This window comes from Glandiceps talaboti, chromosome 11, assembly GCF_964340395.1.
Source record: "Glandiceps talaboti chromosome 11, keGlaTala1.1, whole genome shotgun sequence".
Lineage (NCBI taxonomy): Eukaryota > Metazoa > Hemichordata > Enteropneusta > Spengelidae > Glandiceps > Glandiceps talaboti.
The window spans coordinates 19,773,940-19,797,002 of NC_135559.1; positions in this window are offsets into that span (position 1 = coordinate 19,773,940).

Here is a 23,063-nt window from a genome sequence, read left to right on the forward strand (position 1 = left end):
CAACATCATCATCATCATCATCATCATCATCTTCATCATCATCATCATCATCATCATCATCATCATCATCATCACCACCACCACCGCCGCCACAACCATCATCATCATCGTCGTCATCATCACATCATCATCCACTACAAACAACAACAACAACAACAACAACAACACCATCATCGTCATCATCATCATCATCATCATAATCATTGTCATCACCACCACCACCACCACCATCATCAACATCCACATGTTGACACTATCACCGTATCTGTCACTTTTTACTTTCTCTCATCATACACGTGACCTTACAATTTAATCACTTGTACGATATCTTTGAATCAACTGTGACTACTAACTTCATAGTTAAAGTAAAACAAAACTCTCTAGACTACCATAATTAATTTTTGAGCAATAATATATATCATTATTATTATTATTTTCATCCACTGAATCATTCGAACCGTCAATTTGTATACAAAACTCTTGTCAAGATTATACCAATGAATACTTATTAGACACGTGATCACTTATCAAATGCCACGTGATCTTATAACTTCATACATCAACAGGCTTCAGTTTACTACCAATTTGCATGATTCTTAAATAAAACGAGGAATGATTCGCGTGCATTACTGATAATATAGCTTTCGCGATTGGGCAACAAGTAATAATTCATTGCAAAAATTCGACAATCGATATATATATATATATATATATATATGAAGTCACCGGTGAGATACTTTTCTGCTAGATAACGTCAATAGAGTCTGTGTTATGTGGTGAATAGCACGGAGTTCTCTGAGAAACCGTGGTATTCGATTCTCGTGTGTGTATACAAGTCTCGTATAGCTCAACATCCCTAACTGAGACATTTCTCTCTCATCTTATCTAGATTGAATGATTAATGACCGCAAGGAGAAACACAGAAGAGAGAACCAGGTCTTCGATGACAGAGAGGAAATTACCTACTTGTTTCAACGTCCAAACACTGTGCGTCTACTCCAATCTGTCACTATAGAGGGATAAAAAGCCTCGGGTGGAAGGGAAATTGACAGGAGCCTGCAATTCCATCATCCATAGAAGATATCCAGGCAAACGATCTATATGATTGCGAAGGTACGTAAAACTACTCGACTAAAACGATTCAATATGCCATCTTCACAAAACTTGGATATTTTGCTAGAATTATCACGAAGTATTTTTCGATGTCTAACATGGTGATTTTGAGTGGTTTTTTAAAGGACTCTTATTGTCAAGTGGAGTTTGTAAACGCACAACCTTTAGAATTATTTGTCCAGCACTCCTGCATGTTATAAATTAGATGTCAGGTTTGTAGAAAAGAACGGTTGATCTATAGGCATAGGGTAAAAAGAGCAAAACCCATATTAATGTATTCTCCATATACGGGAAGCTATTCCGATACTGCATTGAATGTTTTGTATTGGTACGATCACACATTTCATCCACTCTAATACTAAAAACAAGTGTAACATATTTCTTAACACTAAACAATGACTTCAATTTAAGGATTGTATTAATATTGAGATAGTTGTGGTTTCTGGAATTCAACAGAATATAACAAAATTACATGCAATACATGTATTAAACATTAAGTTCACATATCTAGCAACAAAGATACGGCTGAGGTCAAATAAAGCATTTGTAGTCATGTAATAGGTACGTGTAATATCTATGGTCGATTCATTTCTGGACCAACAGGTTGCCGCAATTATAAGTTCTTATATGTACATCACACACACACACACACACACACACACACACACACACACACACACACACACACACACACACACACACACAGACAGACACACGTACACGCGCACGCACGCACGCACACAGACAGACAGACAGACAGACAGACAGACACACCGACAGACAGACACAGGCAATGGCAGATAGGCACAGACACAGACATACACATACACAGACAGACAGACAGACAGACGCATATATATATATATATATATATATATATATATATATATATATATATATATATATATATATATATATATATATATATATATATATATATATATATATATATAGCTTTGATAGTTCTGGAACTCTTTCTTGGTTGTAACTCAGAGTTTCACGCATAGTGCAATCATCAGACATCAGATCGCACTATGCGTGAAACTCCAAGTTACAACCAAGAAAGAGTTCCAGAACTATCAAAACTATTGCGCTCTGCCACTGCGGTATAGAGCACAGTCTTACCGATATATATATATATATATATATATATATATATATATATATATATATATATATATATATATATATATATATATATATATACATACGAACAGAACAGAATAGAATAGAATAGAATAGAATAGAATAGAATAGAATAGAATAGAATAGAATAGAATAGAATAGAGACAATGAGAACATCAACACTTCTAGAATAACAGTGCATTCAATGCTTGGCGGTAAATGTATCCATGTATTGAAATTATTTCACCCACCCTAATTCACACACATACTATTTCTAAATATAACCATCGACATCAGACCGTGAACAAACGGAACCTGTTACAAACAGGTAAAGTAAACAACTGAATTGGATTAATACCACTCGGCAGAGCGTATTGGAAATTCAGAGACTTGTATTACATTTCATCATTTGATAAGAACAGCTGTATGGCCCTCTTTACATAGTGGTTCAAGTTCACAAACAAATTAGAAGTTCCCCTGGCATTTCATGTACATGATCGTAAAGATCAATCTGATTAAAATCCGATGTGGTGAAAGCGGCTAGATGTCCTTATTTACCTCTATTCATCGTGTTGTAACGTTTGTTTTCTTCGGAGTGATCGCCGCGGTGGGAAGGCGGCGATCACTCCGAAGAAAACAGACGTTACAACACGATGAATAGAGGTAAATAAGGACATCTAGCCGCTTTCACCACATCGGATTTTAATCAGATTGCGTAAAGATGTTCTTATGAGACCATGAAATGTATTACAAGTCTCTGCTGTTCTACCATGTTGTGTCAAGTGTTATTAATCCAATTTAATTTGTTTACTTCCCTGTTTGTAACAGGTTCCATTCATCCATGGTCTGATGTCGACAGTAATATTTGAAATTATGATGGATATCATGTAAGGGTCACATCCGGGCTCTTTGTCTTGTCTAAAGTGCATTAAAACACATTACATAGATGAATTCTGAACGCATACAGCAGGAAAGTAGTCGTTTGAATTAGGTCAAAATAATGAAATATAGTTTACGATAATATACATCAATAACACTTCAAGTCCACAAATGTAAATTAATTTATATATCTATGTACAGGAGAATGTGACACGTGTTTCATTAATTGGATTTGAACAATCGAAACAAGTTGTAACGTGACATAAAAATCCAATTTGCATAATAGGTCTTACACCTAGTACGTCACTTAGTACAACATAGAAATGAAATGTATGAAAATTGTAGGGAATAAATCATACAAATATGATATATAATAACGATTTGTGAATTCACTGTCACATAAATATATGAGAAATGTTAATTTCAGAATTGAGTTTGTTTTTATGCTATTTTTTTGACCTATTGTAAAATCTTTATATGTAATTAAAATTGAGGTAGTTTAGGATTTATGAGAAAATAATTGGCATATGTATGTATGTATGTATGTATGTATGTATGTATGTATGTATGTATGTATGTATGTATGTGTGTCGGCATATGCATGTACGTATGCATGTATGTATGTATGTATGTATGTATGTATGTATGTATGTCGGCATATGCATGTACGTATGCATGTATGTATGTATGTATGTATGTATGTATGTATGTATGTATGTCGGCATATGCATGTACGTATGCATGTATGTATATATGTATGTATGTATGTATGTATGTATGTATGTATGTATGTATGTATGTATGTATGCTTGCATGCATGTATGCATGCATGCATAATATCTTATACAGTGGTTTACTTGGCTCTGATGATGCATACAAGCATGCATTGAGATTATATTAAGCTGTTGAATATCCAATGTGCACTAAAAAGAATTGAACAAAAGTTTACGATCATTGGAGTGGGCTGAGCAGTCATTGGGCCATCAAAAGTCTGAACGTCTTGAAATGTTTTGCTCTTTTTTTATTCGGGATTTTTTGGAACCAAATTAAACTTCAGGAGAAGTCATTTACCAAGTGCACATCCGCAAAATATCTTTCAGCTTTGCCACAATAAAATACACTTCCAGATAATAATATGTAATGTATAGCATAATTGTTTCAATTCTGGTATTTTATTACCATATTAAAGCATTGTAAGACTTTAAATTTTTCTAGAGTTTGATATTTTATGCCTCTAAATGGCCTCCTACACTGTCTTTTTTTCATTTTTTTTTTACCCTTGGAGTTGTCTCCTTCCAATCAGCAGCAATCAAGGTGATAATTGTCTTTCTCGCAAAACAAGATGGAAGGTGTCTGGCTAAGTACCTCTCTGTATAGGTTAGAGCTAATTAGAGACATCTCCTTATGCATGTGATCATAAATCCACATCCTGTGTAAAGTAATCTCGTTCGGAGTATTAGTGTAGTTGGCTATCACTGAATTTTTCATGCATCATTGTACCATATGATTTTATATTTCCACCGTAGTGTAGGTGACAGAAGGGGTGGCTAAAATAATGCTCGAGTTTCATTTGGCGGGGCTTAACATTTTTTTAGAAGAGAGGGTGAGAGGAGCTACAATATTTGTTTAACCGTAAATTGTGTACATTTCCGAACTGTAGCTATGGAGACAAATTGCAAGAGATAGTATCAAGATGACTCAATAAGTTCTATCTAAACTCGACCTGAAATATTTTGCTATCATTATATATGGTTTGTTTCATCCTTGTCAAGCATTGTGAAAAAATGAAATCGACCTACCTACTCAATGTTGCGGGTTAGGTTACCCGTTGACCAGCATTTTTTATTTTTTCTGGCCTTACATATGATATTTAATTGCGTATGCTAAAATAGATATTATGTAAATTGCATGCAAATCATGTAAATTAGCACCTTTCTAAATTTTAAATGCACGATTGCACCCCCTGGCAATTTGGTAAGGCTACGGCCCTGGTATGTATGTACATGTATGTATGTATGTATGTATGTATGTATGTATGTATGTATGCATGTATGTTTGTTTGTTTGTGTGTTTCTTTGTTTGTTTGCTTGTTTGTGTTTGCCGAAGTGTTGTCACGGCCTTGGAAACACTGTTATAAATGCACCTGCCAAGGATGTATCTTGCTGTTCCACAGCTTAATAATAGGTAGTTTCCGACATGACATCATCCGTGACTGAGAGGAGCTAATAATTTCAAAATAGCTGAGACTTACCAATCTAATAGATAAGGATTATTATCAGACCATGATGTATGTGAGATTTTAGATAGATATATAGACAGATAGACAGATAGGTAGATAGATATATAGATATATAGGTAGGTAGGTAGGTAGGTAGGTAGGTAGGTGGGTGGGTAGGTAGGTAGGTAGGTAGATAGATAGATAGATAGATAGATAGATAGATAGATAGATAGATAGATAGATAGATAGATAGATAGATAGATAGATAGATAGATAGATGGTTTGCAGAGCGGGAGAAGTGGGTGGGGTGCTCTAGTTATATATGGTAAATATTAAGTTTACTTGTTGATTTACTTATCAACTGGCGTCAGACGTTGATGACGTCATGTTATTAATTATTGGAAGGATTATTCGAAATAAAAAACCTATTTAAATGCCTGTTGTCGATGATGTATTAGGGAATGCTGATTTGAATGGATCGAGATACAACAATCATTTACAGAAATTATCGCGTGTCTGTCTCAGTGTCTACTCAGCGAGTCATGATAGTTTTAGCAAATACAATGTTTGTGGATGGGTCGTTGAACGCATTTACCTTTGATGTGGCAACAGAATTAGTAAAAAGCTCCAGCTCGTGCCAACACAAAATCAGAATTAAACAACCGATGCAAAAGATGTTGCTACCTTTGATGGCATGTACAACATTTTACATCGTGTACGATCGATTGACTGTGATTGCTAAGCGATGTTCAACATTTGCTCAATAACGGACATGCAATGTGGGCTGAAGATACGCGGCAGCTGTTGTAGTGCCTTCAAGAATATCATCAATTTTTCACCTTTGATGATATTTCACACCTTTTATAATTTGAAAGCTAGCAATTAGGACTTTACGAGGAATTGCGACACCCTTGACATTTACGTTATATGTTGTGTGACCAGATAGTAGTCAAGTTGCTATGATTCAAAACGTCCCCCCACTAGTTTCTACATGTATAACTCTACCTCAGTGTAAAGTTTACTGAAGGTGGAATTATGTTTCTGAAATATAAGCACTAACACAGTAATTATTCTTGACTCGACTCCAAGAGGAGTGCAAAGTTTTGTCCCTATTGTAAAACTGTTAATGTGGAAATAAACCAGTTTTCAAGGTAAATTGATCCACTTGATACTAAGGAAACATTAATCATTGTATCATAGTTTGTGTTAATTTATGAGAAAAGTTTTCCTTATGCAGAACAAGTTGGAGGCGACAGAAAGCCGCCGGTTTGCAACACACCGGGTGGCGACACAAAGCCGCCGGTTTACAACACACCGGAATAAATTATGTGACGTGATAGCTGTAACATGCATGCATGCACGAGCTGCCCTTTTAAAAGAGTGGAACCTACAATATTTTCAAATTATCGAGTAAATCGTGACAAATTTGCAATATTTTTTCGGAAACAGCCTCATGTTTCATCAATCCTGCGCATACAATATTGTAACGACTCCGAGGAACTTGGCCCTCACTGACCTTAATAATTGTTATGATTTCGAATTTTCGATCATGAAGACGCCATCTTTAAGTTTAACCTGCTCGTGTGCATTGTGTGTTCGCATGTGACTCTCTATGTAACTCATTTCACTCACTCACTCATACATGTACACTTTGACTAAACACATATAATAATGTAAACATTAATGTCAATGTACAGCATACAAACACACATGTATCCATTACACGTACATATACTGGCGCCGATGCAGTCACACGCGCCCGCATGCACAATAATACACAGTCATGCAAACTCACGAACTAAAAACAAACAATACACGCTAACACACGCGTAAATGCTCAGTCCGCCACCCGCCACCCCCACCCCACACCACACACACAAGCGTACGCACATCCATTTATACTGTTACATATGCACATATGCACACTTCCAGAATTGTCGAATTATTAGCTCAATTCTTACATAACTTAAAAGGACTTCATGGATTCGGTATTTATTTTTGATTTATAAAACAATTTTATCATGGCTTCCTACTTGAGAAACCAATGTTAAACAACAACATATGCCAAATCATTGTTTGTAACTCAATAAATTGCAAAAGATTAATAAATGTGTAAGATCGCTGTTATTGTTTGAAAAGTCTGTACGTAGTCTGTTTGTAACTCAATACATTGCAAAAAGTCGAAATATGTGTAAACAGTTGCTGTTTCACATGATTGTTCAAGTAGGAAGCCATGATAAAATTGTTTTATAAATCAAAAATCAAAAATGACTACCCAGTTCTCATCCATACGACAACTTTAAGAGCACCGTGCCGTAACAGTAACAAGGCTTGTCCTCTGCGTTGTTCAATCTCACGGTACTATCTGTGTAATCATTCAGCATCTTCCGCGCAAGGAAATTTACCCGAGCCTTGCAGACATGGCGGCAACACAACAAAAAAGCAGCGGAAACCTTTTATAAAAAAAGGGCACTCTAAGTTGTCAGAATTAGAACAGGAGGAGATATACTATGAAGCCTTCTTAAGTCTTGTCACCTAAAAGATAACAACACATCCAGACGTTTGCTAGGAACGACTCGAATAATAAATATCGCCATGCACGTAAACTTTTGTTCTGTCGCTTAACTCTAATTCACATTCTTCACAGAGTTTCATCAAATGAGTTTTGCATGATAGCGCCTTTTCGACGAACATGATTCAGGGGGAAAAAAATAACATGAAAAATAATATCCACGCTTGAAGTTCCTTTACAAAAACACATCCAACCCCGAGTTTCAAATTGAAAATGAGCGGAATAACAATCGTCGTCACGCATGCCTTTTATCAATATTTTTCGCGCCATTTCCGTGTGTATCGTCTGCTTGAGTAAACTGAAAGTTTATCTACTTCACCATCTGACATTTTTGCCGAAGGATATTTAATCGCAATTGACCTTTCAAAAAGGAGAAGATAGTACGCCAAGGTAGTGAACGTTTCTAATACCGAATCTATACAAGGTTAATAGGTCCACACGGCTGTAGATTGATATCTACTCTAATGCTCCAATCGCCGTTTGTATCGCTTTATACTCAAAATAGAACATCAGGATCTGCCTAATAGCTGAGTCGATTTAGATTTCATCGTCAAACTAAACCCCCTTCGTGCCAATCAATTACCCGCGATTATAATCGAAATTCGTATAATTGTGACCGAATTAACCTTCTTTATTTTTACTTTAGTTACTTGAGGACAAAATGACCAAAATAGATTGTTCCATTGTTATTTTGTTTTATTTGTACATTAAGAGCGGGTCAAGGTATAAGTGAAATGGCAACTGTTAATACATTATAACAATATTTCTTGAGAACGTGGAAAAAATGTTGCTTTTTTTGGATTGGTGTAACCCACGTCATTTGTAAACAAGATAAGTGCATTTGGCGCGCTATTTCCAGATTTGGTAATCTTGAAGTAAGACTTCGACTGCACCTCGAAAGTGACCGAAAATAACAGATCTTATTTAGCATTCCATTTGAATTTTTATAATACATTATGCACAAGATAGATTAAAGTGAAATTCCCAAGCAAGTGAGAAAAAAAGGACATACATGCAAACGTCTTAAATTACTTTTGTGGTCATGGTGTTTTTTAGTTTTTATTATTTTTTTTAATTTTACAATTATAATAACTCACCCGATGACAGTCGGTGTGTGTGAAACGACAATGAAAGTCAAAAGTTTCAGACTACTATGAATGCTCGTTTGTATGAATTATTAAAAGTGTGCACGTGGCCGAACTTTACTAATGATGATTTTCGCCCAACTACAACTACTTGACTGTTTGTAATGTCGCCATCTCGTATTTAACGAAGTTGTGTTTTTCCGACCTTGCCATAGAGGGCGTTCTTTTTAATTATGGTCCGATTCAAAAAATGATCATGAGAAACATAGAAAAAGATTTGTAGGACAGGACGTGACGAATCAATTCGAAGTAGAAACTTTGGCGACAGTGTATCATATTAATATATTCACTGTTTCACGCTGTGGCGATCACCAGTCGTCTGACGATCGCAACATTGTGAAACATTGTGTAAGTTGTAACGGCTCCTGAGGAACCTGCTTGATACTGTGGTGTTATTTACACCGACCGCTCTACATGCATATGTTGTATTGAGCATTGTTTACGCCACCATAGACATTTTACATATACTGAGTATTTATATATATATATATATATATATATATATATATATATATATATATATATATATATATATATAACTCGGTGAGTATCAATCTGCTAAGACAGTGCTCTATACCACAGTGGCAGAGCGTAATATATTTGGTAGTACTGGAACTCTTTCTTGGTTGTAACTCAGAGTTTCACGCATTGTGCGATCATCAGATCATCAGAGTTGTCTGATGATCGCACAATGCGTGAAACTCCGAGTTACAACCAAGAAAGAGTTCCAGTACTACTAAAACTATATATATATATATTCAAATCAACTTTATTATCATTATATATACGCTAACTTCAATCAAATTCCATGTTATAATTCATTACTAACTGCATAGACTATTTTGAAGTTCAGTTATCAACCGTTGGTGGGTTTTTTCCCTACAGAAGGACGTGTTTAAAAGGTACGATGAAAAAACTCGCGAGATTAAAATAATGTGATCAGTATAATAATTCCAACAATGTATAAGCAAAGATTGCCGTTACTACGGCGAGTCATAGACGGAACTAAAAAAACAACTTGTGTTTTTAATGTCATGCTTCCTTTTACCTTGGATAGTGCGATGGAAATGTTTTGTTGTCTGATTATATATACGACTCGTAACAATTCTCTGAATCAACTCGTTTGTCGACCACAGCTGTTGGTATGTCGTTGCTTCTAATAAAGTACTTGAAACCACTATTCGGTAAACTGATTGAATTCAAAGTCATTACACTTACTGTTGTTACCCGCTGTGATGACCTTGTATTACTTTTACCCAGCATGAAATAAAACAGCAACCTTCAACTTGGTAGTCTCCGCGGTCCTAAGATTACTAAGTATTTTCGATTGTTCATCACCCTACATAGACAAACTTAGTATCGATCACTGATTCACATTCATTCCTTGGACCTTGGCAATGTATTAACTTGAATATTTGATTTTCATAACAACTTGCAAGATGATTGATTCTAGTACCCGCATTCGATAACGATTTTACATTCGAAAAGGATATACATGTATTCGCAGACTTAATAATGATTCGAACTCATTTCAAAACAAATTTTAAAAATTAAAAAAATCAACTTATTTCAAAACAAATTTTAAAAATTAAAAAATCAATGCTATCATAGTCATGCATAATATACATACATACATACATACATACATACATACATCCATCCATCCATCCATCCATACATACATACATACATACATACATACATGTCGATTATTCCATCATAAAACATAAACTACCTCAATTTTAATTACATATAAAGATTCAATAGGTCAGCAAAATAACATATAAACATACGAATACACAACTCAATTTAAAAATTAACGTTTCTCATATATTTATATGAGTGAATTCAAATCGTTATTACATATCATATTTGTATGATTTATTCCCTACAATATTCATATAAGTGACGTACTAGATGTAAGACCTGTACAAATTGGATTTTTATATTTGTTAACCTTTTATGACCAACTTTATCTTGTTACAACGTGTTTCAATTGTTACTAACACAACCTGTAACAATATTTCTGATCTTTAGACTCAATTAGAATATTAAGAAACGTCTCCTTTTGGTGTCGTGTGCTTTTGACACAAACCACAGACATAACTTTTTCGACACTAAGTTTGTCTTCGCCATTGTCGTGGGTAACTGCATTTCAAGACATTGCGATTGCATTAAAACGAACCGTTGTCATTTGTATTGTAATATGTTCAAAATCGAAACGTAGTTTCCCCTTCTGTTATTGTATGACTGACTTTGATGTTTTCAGTTGTAAATTCCCAGAAAACTATCTAGCCACTTACTTGTAACAGGTGTACACTAATCATGCTGTTCATTAGAAATGTACCTAATATTGTATGTAATTGAATAAATAATGAAACGAACAATGATTTAAAAAAAGAAATGTGGCGAGCGAGCGAGAGAGAGAGAGAGAGAGAGAGAGAGAGAGAGAGAGAGAGAGAGAGAGAGAGAGAGAGAGAGAGAGAGAGAGAGAGAGAGAGAGATTGGGTAATACTAAAGACATGTTTTGGGCATAGGCAGCAATAGTACAAAATACTCTCAATAAGAATACGTTCAATGGCATTGTTGGTATGACAACATTTTCATACAACCAAGCAAGTTTCAATTTCAATGGTTCATATCCTATTTTTGATGTGAATATGAACTTACTTTATTGATGTAGAATTCGCATGCATACAGTTGGAGCCAATCATTAACGTTGAAGTGGTAAGTTTCCCTGATGGAAATACACTTAGAAACATTATGTTGACACTATATGCATCAAACAGTGATCCTCTGTATAATGTCATCGCTGAATCGAAAAAAATTTAAACGTTAATTGTCTAGTATAGGAACAATTTCCACCAGAGTGCCTACATAACGCAGTAAATGAGACAGTTAGACATAGCTTACCTTGTACATTTTGACCTTTAAGAAATGACTAGAGTAAAATCTTATCAAGATTTCACTCAGATCTCACTAACAAGTGCAGACGGCAGGTAAAGAAATCGTGTTAATTACCTCTTACCGAGTATTACGAAAATAAAATTCATTCACTTCAAAACTGGATTATTCGGTCGCATTTGACCATATTTAGCACTCAGGAGAGCTCTATTGTCTCATTCTTATCGGTGTACGTATTGTAGGATTACGTCTTTATCAAGCTTACTTTCCATTTATTCCTTTATTAAAGCATTCCCTCTGATGTCATCTCACTTTACAATGTAATGTACCAATCATTAGATAGAACCTGTGCGCTTCGGTTTTAATCCCTCACAATCGGAAACTCATGATAAGGTATATATCCCAACTCGAGGATTTTTTTCTTTTAACTGTGATAACTCGTTTTCACGATTTAGACACTGTTTAAAAAAAACAAAGATTGGCTGCTAGCTACGATTACAGTCTAAGATGGCGTCGTAACTGTACTGAAAAGACGAAATCCTTGTTTAATGATATTTGAGAACAGAACGGGTTCCCAAAACAAAGTGGATGGTGTTGTTATCATTTGTACTTCGACAGTCTTGTTGGTCTTTGAAATGAACTCTCTCTCTCTCTCTCTCTCTCTCTCTCTCTCTCTCTCTCTCTCTCTCTCTCTCTCTCTCTCTCTCTCTCTCTCTCTCTCTCTCTCTCTCTCTCTCTCTCTCTCTCTCTCTCTCTCTCTCTCTCTCTCTCTCTCTCTCTCTCTCTCTCTCTCTCTCTCTCATTTCTACTGAGCTTTGCCATTAAACACTAAACGTCAAAAATGTATTCAGTCATTTGAGCACGAAGGAAGTTCTTCAAATGTTGTAAGCGCTACTGTTATTAATACGCTAAGCTAAACAGTTCTACGGTTTCAATATTGTTTTCAAATTTAAAAAAAAATCTTTTAAAGTCTAATTTTGTTGGAATACCTCGTGCAATGATGCATGAAGTTGACATCGAAACAGCTAAGTTGTCTATTTATAGTAATTCACGAGGCGAATTAATCAAATGAAGTCAGTTAAGTTAGTGAAGCCTTATGATTGGGATCTGTGATCGTGTACGTCATTTTTGACAATTATATGAGTTGGTGATTTTTAAAAAGGTTATTGTAAATTATATAGAGATGTGTTACTAAGAAAGGAGATTCGTGATTAAATGAAATTTAACTTCCTTCTAAACATCTATCGTTTATCTTTATACCTGAATAAGTACCACATGTTTGTCTACATACATGTAGGTTTCCATGACTCTATCTGGTCTTAAACAAATATTAGTAATCATTTATGCTATATAATTTATGAAATCTATAAGGGATATTGACAAGGCAAAGGTGTGTGTGGTGGTGGTGGTGGTGGTGGGGAAGGGGGGGGGGGCTATGTACATATTAAAGTGGCCATATGGATGAGGATTGGGTATTTAATTTGGATTTTTTAAATCATAAAACAATTTTATCATGGTGTCCTACTTGACAAATCAATGTGAAACAACGTATTACCAAGTCTATGTTTGTAATATTTCGAAAGATTGTTATTGTACGTACAATAACAAACTATTTTTTGAGCTGTTTGCAACGCAATGAGTTACAAACTCAGACTTGGTCTATGTTGTTTACATTGATTTTTAAAGTAGAAAGCTATTATAAAATTGTTTTATAAATTAACAATCCAAAATAAACAGCTTATCTTCATCCATATGACCACTTTAATCTTTAAAAAGATCGCAAATCTGGGGGAAAATATCAAAATAATGTTATATATCTAGTATCTGTATTCAAGTTGTGAAACAGGCGTACCATAATGTGGCCTTTGTCTTTGTCCTGACTTTTTCTTCATTTCGAATAACTATTATTTCATATGTACCAGCGATTACTTGCACAGATGTGCGCGCATATACTAGTGTTATTTGCACTGCAGCGCAATATATTATTGCATACATGTACATGTATCTGCATGCAAATGATACGAACATGCAAGGGTCCGAACGTTCCTTGCACACGAAACGCGTAGTCGTACATATAATTTTTTTTGCAGAAATTTGCTGTTTCGGATAAACATGTAATAATACCAGAACCCCACACCACGTGAGTGCCAGTGTGGGTACTCTAGGGCATTTGCTTTCGTGCTTGCAGTGTTTTTTCTGCAGCACTTTCACTCGCTACGGCCGCAGAGATCAATACAAATACCCGGGCTGTGTCAACGCGTTATACGATTCTGTCATGTAGTGACGTGTTTAATTCAACGTATATATGGCTATCGGTGTAAGATACAGTATAACTGCTAATTTAGCGGGCTCTGACAGAAAACACTAAGCTAAGTCCACATAACAGATAATTATTCCATCATCTCTTGACGTAAACGGAAACCAAAAAAAATACAATTTTTGCTAACATATTCTGAGCATGAGCAAAATTTGTTGTCATCAAAGAATGTAATTTGAGTAGAGAAGGAGGCTGCAGGATATATAATTCTCTACATGAAGTACATGATATCAAACAAAAGTGAAATTCAACTCCAGATAAATTTTCATCATATGAAACACAATATCCTATCAAAATGACCTTATCCCAAATTAATTTCCTCTGCTTCAACAAAATTATTTAGTTGGTAGTTTAGTAGTAAGAAAACGTTGATACACTTTCAATTTGTACAGAACAGTGAGTATATATTATCTGTTTTATCAATGCGAATGTTTATTAGGTCTATGTCTACATCTTATGTATGTGTCTATGTATATGGCTATGTCTACATCTATGTTTATGTGTCTATGTATATGGCTATGTCTACGTTTATGGCTGTCTATGCCTATGTCAGCTATGTCTATATCTATGTCTATGTGTTTATGTATATGGCTATGGCTATGTCTACATCTATGTCTATGTGTCTATGTATATGGCTTTGTCCACGTCTACATCTATGGCTGTGTCTATGCCTATCGCTATCTCTATGTCTACGTAGATATATGTCTGTCTATGTAATAATATGTTTATGGCTATGTCTACTATGCCTATATCTACAAAATACAAGTATTTCTATGCCACTGTGTATGTTTATGCGTATGTCTGTGTCTATGTTTGCGACTATCTCTACATCTTACAATTGGTAAAGTTGCAGTGTTTTTTTCCTTTATTAATGGCGTTGGAATCCTTAGCCTGTCTTCATCGCTGATCGGTGACTCCGTTAACTCTCGTAATTCTCATTTTAAAGTTACGAGAGCAATCGGAATCGCATGTCAGTGGCGTAGACAGGCTAGGAAATAGCAGTGTAATCGTAATACTATATGACAACAATTACTAAAGTGACAATTTTTCAGGTATTTGTATGCAAATATGGAAGTGTATGTAAATGGTAATATGTTTTGCCCATTACGGGATCAAAATATAAAATTTGTCAATATTTTTTGTGTAAAAAATATTCAACAAATTTGTGATTTTGATATACCCGAGGAAGATTTACTCCGTATAGTCAGTTTTCTAAACTGCAGGGACCGAGTTGTTAAGCATCATAAATCGGTTTATGCTATCAAATATCAAGAGGGAATCTTTCATGCAAAATACGTGGTTGAAGTCAGAACCAATCATGTCATGTTCTTGTTAGTTGATAATTCAAACACAAAGTGTACTTGACGGATCTGACGGTACTGATCTGTCATAACAAATGAACCAAAAAGTGTACAATTTTATAGTCATGTCACGTACTTCCAGGCATGTAATGTTGAATTAAACTTGAACCTGGTTATTGACTATTGTCTTGCAATACAAATCAACTTGATCGCTTTACGAGAAATCGTAGATACGAGACGATGTGATGACCCGCTTTATGGCGTGTCACATGTTCATGTAGACTGATGTATAAATATATATGTATGTGTAGGGTCATGGGAGATTTCTCTTGCCGAATGATTCTCAGAAACTAAGTCTTTTGTGTGTATTAAACATTGTATTCATGTAAGATCTACATCTAAAATATGTGTCTATATGATTATTTCGTAATGATTATTATCTAATGGCGTTATAATATTTTATTGGAAGAGTTTGTATGTTAGAAATTTTAAATATTTTATCATATTTTTGACATTATCACTGTGTAAATATATGACTCAAAAGTTAGTCGAGTCTGTATATCGTGTTGTGACACATCCTACATTAGGCTTACAGTGAGAACGTTAGCTGTACGATATCTGGCTAAGTTTTTGTGCATACATAATGTGCACGCACTCAAGCTTACGTATAGTGTGCACATCACGCGCGCATGTGCGTGATACGTATTCTATAATTCAGAGAAATGCAACAGTAAGGGTTAATTTGTATGTAGTAAACTTTTCAATCGCTTAGCACTGCTAATTGGTCAATATGCAGGTACAGATCATAATACACGTACGGTTTTACTTTATTTGCTTATTATTGCGTCGTCAGGATTCAGCCGGTGTTTGTTGTTTCCATGACGATACGGCAAAATATAGCGATTGTCACAGTTGTTAATTTAGTCCAAAACTAACAATTTCATTATTTGATTTGAATGTCTCAATATAATCAGCTTAAGTTGATGATCTTGCCTCTTTTTCATAACCTTCCTTGGGGAAGTGACCCCATGTTGCCGTCAAGGGGTGGGATGATCTGTAGCACCTCTCGCTTTATTCATGGATTAATTCCAGCGTTTCTAATCTCATCTATGATACAGTCAATCATGCGTTGGTGTACAGGTGTGTTTCATATTACATAATGATTTCACTACATTGATGCCTAACCGTGATGGTTTGACTTTAAACGTAATATAACACGCGTACTTTATTAGTGGATACATCCTCCCCAGGCTGGTTTGAGGACAATGTCTGGTAAGAACTGAATATCATGCTTTATCCAGAGAGACATAAGCTTATTGTTAAATTTATTTGTTAAAACCAAATACTTGACTCATCAGAATTTGCTGTCGAACATGTCAAAGTATTCGTCTTTACTGAATAGCTGTTGTAATACAGAGGATCAATTTAAGTCTAGGGTTGAATTCTATGTCACGTCCTGTTTGTAATTTATCAACTTAATTCCGTTGCGGTCACGTAATCGCATTTATTCCGGCAAATACGAAATACAGCTTGCAAGATTAAAACGTTTAAGCCATAAAATATTACCTTTACCCATTTTACACTTAATTGAAAACGAAGGTTTGGTATTGTTGTAGGGCGTATCTTATTGCAGAACCCCGTCTAGCAATCGAGTTAACCAATTCCATCGAACATATAATCTTTCCGAAGGCGATTTATGCTAACAAAGCCGTGTAGTATCTGGAGAGGTGAGCTGGTGACGTTGATAGCTCAATCGCACGAAACGAAACACAATATTCTGAAAAGATCTGCTTTCATTCCGGAACAGACAGCTAGTTGTAAATAATAGACTGACTCGGCAACATTTAGTCCGAATCCTCTGAGAGGCATTCCCTGTTGGCAGATAATCAAAAGTTTGACCAGGAAATCGCTAGTTACACAAACAACCAAGTGTAATTATCGAACCTAGAACGCTCTCATTCTAATTCTGGCCCATCTTTCCCTGTCAGTCAATTTACACACATATTGTCTTTTTGTGTGGTGATTCTAGCATCACACTATAAGACAATTTCCCTCCAAAAAGTTGACCACAAATTTTCGCTTCGTCGAATTTTACGCGGTATAAGTGTTGTCAATCGCACAGTAAAAGAATACGGCAGCGTGCCAATTACTTTCCGATTTAAATAAATCCGAATAATCGCAAAAACTAATTGAAAACAGTAACTTTCGAACTTTCAGCTAAAACCTTCTGTGTCGGATAAATTCTGGAGTTAAGATGGGATTGATGCAAGGCTTACTAAGTTCAAAGTATCAAAATTCAATCTGCATTCGAATTAAACGGAAATGCCCATGGATTCACATTTTCAACCTAGCTGTCGGCCGAGTAAAACCCAATGTCGACAGTCTTGTAAAAACCGAATACCCCGACGACATTTGATAGTTTTCTGCTTTTGCTGAAGTCCCCGGTGGTTCGCGTTATAAAGAAGAGTTTTTCCGGCTGTGCCAATGGGGGCCATCGCTCTACGTAGCCTTCGTACCTTAGGGGCAACTTCATGTTTCCTTTCTTCTTTTCATTGAATTTTATCAGAACTCTTGACTAATTACGCTCCATTCAATGTGCTGTTTGTTCAGTTACATTATTACGCCACTCCTCCAATCTAACACTACGCTAAACTCTTTCGATATTTAAGGTGTTAATTTGATATTCACCAGACACGTATGTTGATGACTGACCTGTCAGACGTGAAGCCTCCCACATATAATGAATGTTTCATTCGCACACGCTAACATCGGGGTAGATGAAATGTTTGACCAACCATAGTTTCACCACACACGCTTAAATCGGTGACGTCACTTCCTCTTTGGATGTTGTCATTTTTTTATGCAACTTGGGCATCTGTACCGGTGTTTTAAATCCCTGCAAGGACAAAGCATAATTTTTGTTTTACCAATTTTATGTTTTAATCAACGCATTTTGGTACATTTCCTATTGGTGAGTATAACCTTAAATACTTATCCAGAATGACACACGGCTCCCCAGTTTGAACAATCATGTACACGTCGTTTTACGAACGCCACAGATTCCGACGTTTATACTTGCTAGAAAATCAGCTCTATATCCATGCAACGACGAGGAGTTTTCCCCCCAATGTTGACGTCATCAGTGCAGCTTGATCATGAGTCACCTATATACTAATTTATCATATTTTGCCACAAACGCAAGGTACTGTTGTTTTAGGGCCTATTGAAAGTGTCACCTGCTGAAAATGTTAAGCTAAGCATGATACAACGAGTTGTCAAATGATGATCCCGGCCAACAAACTGATGCCGACCGACATCAATCAGAAATACTGAACATCAGGATAGGCATTGACATATCTGGGTATTGTTGAGAAGTGAAACATACCTAAGGCTTAACAGAAAGCAGTCACTACAAATGACTTTATTGAAGTGAAAAAATAACAAGATGTAGGGAATACGAACGCTGTCAGGTAGAAAGCGAACGATGCACCTTTCTTCATATAAAACTGATCTTATAAGTATCGAACATACGGAAGAAATGAACGAACTAATTTCTTTTGATAGTGTTCTATATGACCGCTTTCATTACGCCATTGTCTAAATTAGTGATGACCGATTTCATTGTTCGGTTTTACAAAATTACCATTCGAGACTTTTTTCTAGACAATTTCCAACTTGATACCTAAAACTAACAACTCTGATTTAAACTAGCTTATCCTTTGTGTTTGGTTATCAGTGGACGCATGAAAACGTCACCATCGAGCGATATCGGCTAAAAATAATCTACGCCTACTATATTTTAGATTCAAGTTTTCGCGAGGAAAATATATCGTGATAAAGTTACATCGAAAGTGAATCTAAGCTCTGACTCACAGCAGGTCACTTGACAGGCTTTGAAAAACATTGGTTTCATTTTTTATGCCACGCCAGGAAAATTGTAAGAAACGTGCACTTACATGATTTCACAGCTGCATGCAATAGTCTTGTATGGATTTATACACTCATAGATTGATTTCCCACGTTTGTGACTCGGATACATATATGACGGTTCCTTCTTTGCTCTCTCTCTGTCTCTCTCTTTCTCCCTCCCTCCCCCCCCCCTCCCTCCCTCCCTCCCTACCTCTCTCTCTCTCTCTCTCTCTCTCTCTCTCACACACATAAAATCAGATGTCTCTCTCTCACACATAAAATCAGATGTCATAAAAGAGAAAATAGACCACATGTTACAATGCTACATTAAATGCTACATTACTGAAAACACAAAAATCGCGAAACGAACTGGAAAGTTTCTTAATAGTGTCAAACGTTTACAGCCACTGTTCACACAAGCTATCAAGCATTAATATTGAAATTTCATATGAACAAAGTCAATGACTCAAACCAGTAGTATTTGGCACACTAAGTTTGTAATTGTGATATCATAAGTTTTATCGACGATTGAACCATAACTCACGTAATATTATATACAAAGACTGTCGTAAAATTGCGTTAATCATTACGGTAACATATCTTTAATTTCCAATAATAAGTATACGCCAACACACGCTAGTGTCTATACAGTTGCCCAATAATCATACTACGAAGACTTTCATCCCACGCTAAAAGCGACTAGATTCAGCGTATACACAATAAAACAGCCACGAGGTTTTCATTTTTGCCAAATACATCTCACAAAAATAACGATGTCTTGCAATAACAGCCATGTTTGCCTCGCAGGCATTACCTATTGTGCGAGACACGCCACCTGTTCTTTTATCATGCTGTGCAAAGATGCTGCATAAATGGGCTGACTGTTCGCTCTCCCATTCAGCTGGTCACACGGTCTTGTTTTCCCCAGGTCATCTTTTTTGACTTGAAATTGTTGGTGTCAACGTCAGCTGACATTGCCTAGCTAGATCACCGCCAGCTCTTACGATACGATACGATGCAATACGATGCGATATCTTTTATTACCCGATCAAAAAGAGAAACATGACATCACAAACGTAAATAGGTAAGAAGCAAACAATCAGATCGGATAACAGGAGTCAGAAAATGGCGATGTTAATCGTGTCTGATCCCTGGAAATAGTAAATAATGGTACAAGTTTAGGGTGTAAATAAATGTACACAAAGTAACTCTACCCTGGTTCCCCTCCCTTCACCCCCATATATCTCTTTGACCGACAAAATACAAGGAAGGCATTTATTACATTAAAACTTCGATCCTCCTGAGATATATGTAGCAAAAACAACATCAGAAACATAATCTAAGATATGTCACAGATCGTTGATGTGAGTCTGTGCACAAATGATGGCCAGGGTTGTAGTTTCTCATGGATCACCTAACATACATCTATCACTGTGTAATTATGTCTATCTGTATATCTGCTCATCCTTATATTCTCAGAGTTAACATGTTTCTTTGCACGTGTTTTCTTTGTCTATTTAATTGTAAGTTTGTTTGTGTGCGTGTGCGTGTTTTTTTTAGTTTGTGTGTATGTATGTATGTATGACATGTATGTATGTATGTATGTATGTATGTATGTATGTATGTATGTATGTATGTCGGTATGTTGGTATGTATGTATGTATACATGCATGCATGCATGCATGCATGCATGCTTGTTTGTTTGTTTGTTTGTTTGTTTATTTGTTTGCTTGTTTGTGTTTGCCGAAGTGTTGTCACGGCCTTGGAAACACTGCTATAAATACACCTGCCAAGGATGTATTTTGCTGTTCCACGGCTTAATAATAGGTAGTTTCCGACATGACATCATCCGTGACTGAGAAGAGCTAATAATTTCAAAATAGCTGAGACTTACCAATCTAACAGATAGGATTATATCAGACTATTATGTCAAGGAAAGCTTTATAAGATGTGCCAATATGTGAATACGTGAAAAGGATTTATTAAAACAAAATCCTAAGTCCAAAAAGTATTGTAAAGCTATTGTAAAAGTATTGTCAATTGCAAAATACGTATTATGTTAATGAAAGTGGCATGTATGCAAATTATCAATTAAAAAATTTTGGTGAATCGAAAACATGTTTAGAAAGTACGTAAAGAGTGTAAAGAACCAATGTTAACGATAGGATACTTAGTATATAGGTATAATATTGTTATAATGTTTTGAGAAGTGATGTAATGTGATGTGATGTGATGTGATGCGATGAAAATGTGATGTGATGTAACATGTAGAATATATAATATAATATAATATAATATAATATATAATATAATATAATATTATATAATATAATTTGCCCTGCTAATAAAATACCACAGTTGTTAATTTTGATATAGACAATATTATGTGACATTCTCGACCATATCAAATGATTCTCAAAATAGTCAAGACTAAAACACTAAGGAGACACACACAAAAAAAGTATTTAGCTAATAAGTTTTAATTTTGCTTGGTCGCAATTTTCATATTGATAAATTTGAAATGCTGTGGACTGTTTTTAAAATTCCACAATATGTTGTCAATCTAATTCCTTTATCGTTAAATTTAATATTGATAAATGTGATATCGATTGATGCTGTTTAAAAAATTCCATAATTACATAAACCATAATTACAGCTCGATATTTTACATTTTCCAAGAAATATGATACTGGAGAAAGTTATTTTAGTTGAGATGTTTATTCAAATTCTTATGCAAATTTAGACCTTTTATCAACTTTCCATAGAAATTGCCAGTTATGATGTCAAATTATCATCACCATATGGGACCCGCATCGACACGAGTGGAAATGGAAAGTGGAAATTACACGTAGGTCTAACATTCAAGTTGGATGTCTACAACGTAGGGAAAAAACGAGCTTGCAAAAATGAACCTTATCTCCAGTTGTGTTCAATCGTTCGCACTAGTATTTATAGAGAAGATAGTCTGATTGAAGCATGCCGAGAGATAAGACGTGTTTGTTTTATTTATACATGTATGACTCAGCCGTCAAATCTATATATAAATATATCTTTCAAAGCGAGACTATACTGAAGTGAAGTAAAGGTAAAGTAATTTGTACATATACGGTCTTGCTGAGTTAAATTAAAAATCCGTAGCTTTGTCTGTAACCTGAAATACCACTGGCATGTTTAACAAAAATACACATGGGGGGACATCCTGAAGCTTCGTGGACTATGAGTGATCGTAAATGTCATTTGAAGCACCGCAAAAGAACTGAAACTCGATAGTTTACCAATTTGGCGGAGAAAATTAGTCAGCGACCTGCTAGACATTTATTTGTTACATGTAATGAACGATCGGCTGGATGCTCGTACAGAGACATTATCCAAACTGTGCCTAAAATGGATATAAATGTTTGTAAAAGCGAATAGCTAGATGAATGCCTTGATAACTGCCCCATGGACGACTCCTTCCATTTATTGACTAACACCAACGTGTCCGCGAATGCAATTTTGAATGAGTGTCTCGCCTCCAGCTTTCCCCATGATGATGTTTTCCTTTTAGCGGAACTAGATTTGTTCATTACGGGAAACATGG